Here is a 6,116-nt window from a genome sequence, read left to right as displayed (position 1 = left end):
CAAGTTGTCACAAAATTAATCAGTCCTCTAGTCACACAAATACATCATTATTAAACCGTAACCTTTCCTTTTTTGTTTACCCCCAAGATTTCATGTTAATATTAACATCACAATATCAAACACATTCCAACTTTTAAAAGTCCCTCAGTCTTTAAAAGTTCAGTTAGTTATTTTCTGACTTTTATGTTTGTCATTTTTCTTCTAAAAACCTTTTAAATATTTGACAAAGGGTCTAAAAAAGTGTCCTGAGATCTTGTTATAATTTACTTTGAAGTTTGAGAGCACAAAGGGAGACTCCTCATAGCAATTTGGCTAAGAAACCTTTTTTGATTATTTCTTTATGCTTCAGGAGAATCTCGCAGTTCCCTTTCTAAAGACCCAGTATGTTTCTTATAAATTTGGTTATTTATATTTTCATTACAACAGTAATGTTGCAACCATGTGTTCTTCCATATTCTCTAAGTGATCATTATAGATTTTTATGAGTTTATTCTCTCATCAGTCACATTTTGAACTCATTAACTTTTCCTGTTTCTCCTCTCGCAGTTTCCATATTCTGAATCATGTAATAAGCTCTGTGTTCTTGATGGCTAACTTCATTGTTCACTTGACAAGGTTTAAAGTTACCAAGAAATACACTTTTAGGCATATCTGTGAAGGGGTTTCCATGCAGACTTAACTTAAGGAGGAAAGACCTACCATGCATATGAGCAGGGTGCCTAGACTGAAGAAAGGGGAAATTAGTGCCAGCATTTTTTTCTTTGCTTCCCAACTGTGCAGAAAATATGCCAAACATGGCACACCAGCCTCACAAGCCTTTTCTAGTCATGAAGATTGTGCACTTCAAATTTTGAACCACAACACTGTACTTCAAACCTTGAGCTAGCAAACTGTGCACTGCAAATTATGAGCCAGAAGACTGTGCACTTCAAACCACCAGCCAGAAGACTGCACTTCAAACTGAGAGCCACAAGACTATGCACTTCAAACTGTGAGCCACAAGACTGTACACTTCAAACCATGAGCCAGTAGACTGTGTACTTCAAACTGTGAGCCAGCAGACTGTCCTTCAACCTGTGAGCCACAAGACTGTGCATTTCAAACCGTGAGCTAGAAGCCCTTTCTTCCATAAGTTGTTTTTGTCAGGCCTTTTGTCATAGCATAAAAAAAGAACTAAAACACATCCAAATCTAATTATGTGAATTTTAACAACCTTAAAGTATATCTCTCACCACCAGCAGTGTTTTTCATAAACATAATTAGTCCCATGGGTGATAGACTACTCTGTTTTTTAGCTCAGGACATTTTTATTTAATTGTTTTTCTCATTTCCTAGGGTATGTTTTTGTTGGACAATACCTGTCCTGTGTAGTTGTAATAGTATGCTAATCACTCGGGTGATTGGAAATTTGGTTGTTTCCAGTATTGTACAATTAGTATGGTTAGGATGAAAAAAATCACATATGTCTTTATAGATATCCCTGTCTCTCCAGGAGAACTTCCTGTGGAGGGAATAATATTGGGTCATTGGAGGTATATTTTGAGTATAAAGGACTTCCTCCCCTTAATTAATTTACTTATTTACTTCAGGTCCCAATTGCAGCCTTGCCCTCCTCCGAATTCCCCACCCTCACAAGCACTTCCTCCATTACCGTAATTCAAGGTTTGCTGCTCCTTCTGTCAAATTTCTTTTCAATCTTTTTTTGCTCCAATTGTTTTGTTTTGTTTTGTTTGAGGGGAGGGTTACCAAGTATTTTCTATATTATAAAAAGTGTTCTCAGATTATTTTCACTTCTTTCTTTCTTTTCATTCACTCATTCATTCCTTTTACACATTTCAGGTTGATCTTCACTCCTCTCCTTTTTGCTCAATAAACCCTTTCCTCTTGGATACTGAAAATTGAGCATCATTTAAACATTATCTTTTTGTATGGCAGACTGTGAAAGATTACATGGCAAATTCTTAAATTCTTAACTCCCACCTATGCTGCATATTACCAAATTGAGGATCTTTATTATTAACTTATTGCTTAATTAAATTATTAACTTATTGCTTCCAGTTCCAGAGCTGGTTAGTGATACATCTGGCATTTAAAGCTGGGTCTTCTGTCTTTCTGAATCCTGATCTTACTGGGTCAGGGTTGCATACTCATATGCCCTCTACCCCCTTCTTGTCTATAGGAGATTCCCCAGTAGCAAGGACTTCTGGTTTTGGATCATCTGGCTTTGATAGTCAGAAATTACTTATTTTGGAAGTGTGGTTTCTTCCAGTCTGTGATGCAACCAACACAGGGACCATCCAATCAACATCTTCGTGCAATTCATTTGCAAAGTATTTTCTGGGAGGCGACTGCCAATCTAGATTGATGAGCTTACCATTCCTGTTAACACCTGAGACAGTGTACTAAAATAAAGCTTTTCTATTCCTCATATATAAAAGGTTTCCTTGGAGATCCATTTTGAAGAATCCAGTCCATGAACAGTCGAGTTCAGGCTCTGGGCCCTGTGGCCTGAGAGCTCATCATGGTAGAATCACGTGGTAGATGAAGCCCAAACACCTTATAAGAGGAAGAGGATAACATCCCACAGTCCCCTTGAAAAGTACAGACTGTGACTGAGAAGCTCCTAGCAGCTCTACCTACTCAAAGTTCTGCCACCTCTAGGTATTAGCAGAGGACCAAACAGGCAGTTGACACATGGACCTCTGGGTCACACAGCAGGCGCCCATGCAACTCCTTTGGGAGTTGATTCTAAAGTGTAGGAAGAAGGACTTGATGGATACAGTGGCCTGGCACTGACATCAGCAACTCCTCTCAGATGACCTTTGAGCAGGCAATAGGGCGTGGTTTTCCAGGTGGTATAGCTTCTGTGACCTGAGTTCGAGACGATGGCTGATTTTAGACTTCTTCCTACCTAATTTAGCTCAGCGAATCAAGGATGGACTCAGAAACTCCCAGTGGATGGTGGTGTGTGTCTCTCTAGTTTCTATCACTATAATCTTTGTAGGTAGTTTTCATGCACAGCTGAGAACAGTAGACCAGGAGTTCTTGTTGTTTTATTATATCTCTTTGGAGACTCCTAGGAGAAGACTACCCTAGGATGGTCCTGGAGACTAGATTATGACAATGTCCCCTGTCCCTTCTAAGAACTGGAATATGTCTGCCAGGGGAGACTTCATAAACATTGGCTAAGGTCCTGCCATATACTCACAGAGAAGTAACAAGTTTCTCCTGGTATCTCTGAGTGCTTAGACTGAGATTGCCTGGAGGAGATTCTTCCTGTTACAGCAGACATCCAATGAGTACTTGTATCACGCAATGTTCTGCGAATCCGTGTCAGGGACACACAGAAACCATCATGGATGCCCTACCAGTCAATGACGGTCAACAGTGAACAGAGGTTTCTATGACATAACACTCCTTATGCCTTTTCCATCTCTTATAGACATCCCCTGTCAATAAAAAAAGCTGGTGACCAATGAACTGAGGCAGAAAAATAGGAGGTAGGACACTGGTCAGGAGACAGAAGATTCTGAGAAAAAGTGAGAGTATATAAAGGAGATTCAAGGGAACTTGAGGGGGAAAGACGTAAACCAGCAGGTAGCAGAACTCAGGTTAAAATAAGGAGAGATTTGAGCAAGACACTGGAGACACCAAGGAAGACTTTCACTAAGGAAGAAGCAGGTCAGGACTGAAGGAGAGGTAACTAACCAAGTGGTAGACATAGAAAAGTGCGAGTGGGTTAAGTGAATTCTGAGCTACTCAGGGGATGAGCCAAAGCTTATGGCCTAGGCAATAATAAATAATGTCAGACTCGTCGTCCCAGGAGCAGGGACTGGGACAGGAGAAATGGGTTCTTTTTTGTACACTTTTCCTTGGACATAAGACGTTCTCAAAATATGGGCTCCATGAAGTAATAAAAACAAAATAAATAAAAATAGAATTTGAAATGGCGTTTTTGAAAGCATGGTACTGAAAATTGGCATTATTAGAGATGGCTGAGTTGTGCTGGGGTGCTCTGTTGCTTTGGGATGCAGCTGACCAAGGACGCTAAGTCAGGTCAGACTGACCTGACAGGCTTTGCTATTCTTGGAAGTTTCCTAGTACAGAAAACAGCTCTTTACCCTGAGAACCGTGGGCATCCCAGGGTCACATGCAATTTCTTGCTTTAATGCTTACTTAAGGACATTAGGAAATGTTTCTTGGTTTTCTTTCCCTTTCAGACATAGCTAAGGTGGTCCTCAACCCTGGTTCTATGGCCCAAGAGACATAAATAGATGAAAGGAACATAAGAAGACTTAAATGCACAGGTAGAACTTCCACATCGTAATGTGACTGCCCGGTGTCCCCGTGTTCCTTGTGGTGGTTGGTTCCATGTTCATGCTCTGTTTATCTGTGTACAAAGTAATTATAGTAACTCTATAGTAACTATAGTAATTATAGTAACCCTCTCAATAGTACAAGGGAGGCCTTTCCAACTCGTTAAAAGATTTAATCACAAAAAAAACCAAAACAAAAACAAAAACAAAAAACAAACAAAACCCTGAAGTTTCACAGAGAGAATTCTGACTCAGACTCCAAAGTAAAAACTCCAACCTACATTTCTATCCTGCTGGCTCTGACACATCAACTCCTATAACTACTTGAGGGAATTGCTTCAAACAATCCTCTTAATATACGTCTTGTTGATAATGTTTCTCTGGAGACCCATGACAAATACACACACACACACACACACACACACACACACACACACACACACACACACACACACCAATTGTGGAAAATACTTCCCAGGGTCATATCCCCATTCCAAAATGCAGCCAGGGACATTGACCGTGTTTTATGTATCTTTGTCACCTCAGATTATAACACAGTGACTTTCCAAACTAATACTTGATGGCTGCTGAGTTAACGATGAACAGACTGATGTTCACTGATGACTGTCCACCCAGCAAACAAGGGAAGCCAGGCAAGAATGATGAACAGGTTGGGGGGTGGGGAGGAGAAGAACCCAGGCAGAGTGCAGCTGGACGGTAGGCAGTTCAACAACTATGGAAGGCACAGGAATAGTAAGTTAGAAAAACCAAAGACCTTGAGAGGAAAGAGCTTGAATTTTTGTACCAATAACCAGCAAACAAACAAGCAAGCAAGCAAATAAACAGAACTCAGCTCCACTCCAGGCTCCTGGCTCTGAGTTTGCAGGAACGAGGCTTGCTTTTCACTTCTCTACCTCAAGGCTTAGGCACAGAACTCAAAGAACCTAAGAACAGAAATCCAGAAACAATCACCATCTGCCTTTCATTGAGGACAGCTATAGTGACCTAAGCCATGAACCTTAAGCAAGCCCTAAACAGCAGACTGCAGTGGGCCAGAAGTTGGGGCAGATCTATAGCCAGGATTACAGGGAGATCCACACAGAAACACACCCCATGCTGTGGCATGCCAAATCTGCCAATTAACCCAAAGTGGCTAGTTTTGCCCTCCAAAGTAACTTGTTTAGACCAGTGACTGTGAAGTAGCATGGGATCTGTGTGTGTTAGCTCCCATTCACAAGGCAAGTGTGTAAACAGATCAAACTGTTCATGGGGTCTGTGTGTGTTAGCTCCCATTCACAAGGCAGGTGTGCAAACAGATCAAGAGTCCATACAATCATCACCTCTTTATCTTTTTACACAAGAAAGAACCCTCCATTTTAGGAAGGGCATACAATCCTACTCTAAGGATACATGACTTAGTCTTCCTAAAACTTTGCTAAAATGTTATTTTACAAGACAGTTAACCAGTAAGATAAACAGTAGCTGGACACAGTCCATGCTATTAGCAAATCACTGTGGTCACAGCACATACCTCAAGCCATCAGTGACCATCCCCCAACTGCATGAAGAATGATTTCGTCTCACTACCTAGCAGGGGCCATGTTCAGACTACAAACTCATTCTGCAGAACGAATGAAACAAGGCAACCAGCCACACAAGGTAACAAGAAACAGGAGGGTGTGGAAAGTGGGGGATAGAGAAACAGTGGAAACGGTAAAATGTGGGAACCGGAGGATGTGTTCATTTGAAGAAAAAACACACCAAAAGCAAGTAACTGTCCACCATCTCCTTGGACATAAT

This window comes from Rattus norvegicus, chromosome 2 (genome assembly GCF_021556685.1).
Source record: "Rattus norvegicus strain SHRSP/BbbUtx chromosome 2, alternate assembly SHRSP_T2T, whole genome shotgun sequence".
Taxonomy (NCBI): Eukaryota; Metazoa; Chordata; class Mammalia; order Rodentia; family Muridae; genus Rattus; species Rattus norvegicus.
The sequence above is the reverse complement of the archived record's forward strand: the minus strand, read 5'-3'. Positions refer to the sequence as shown.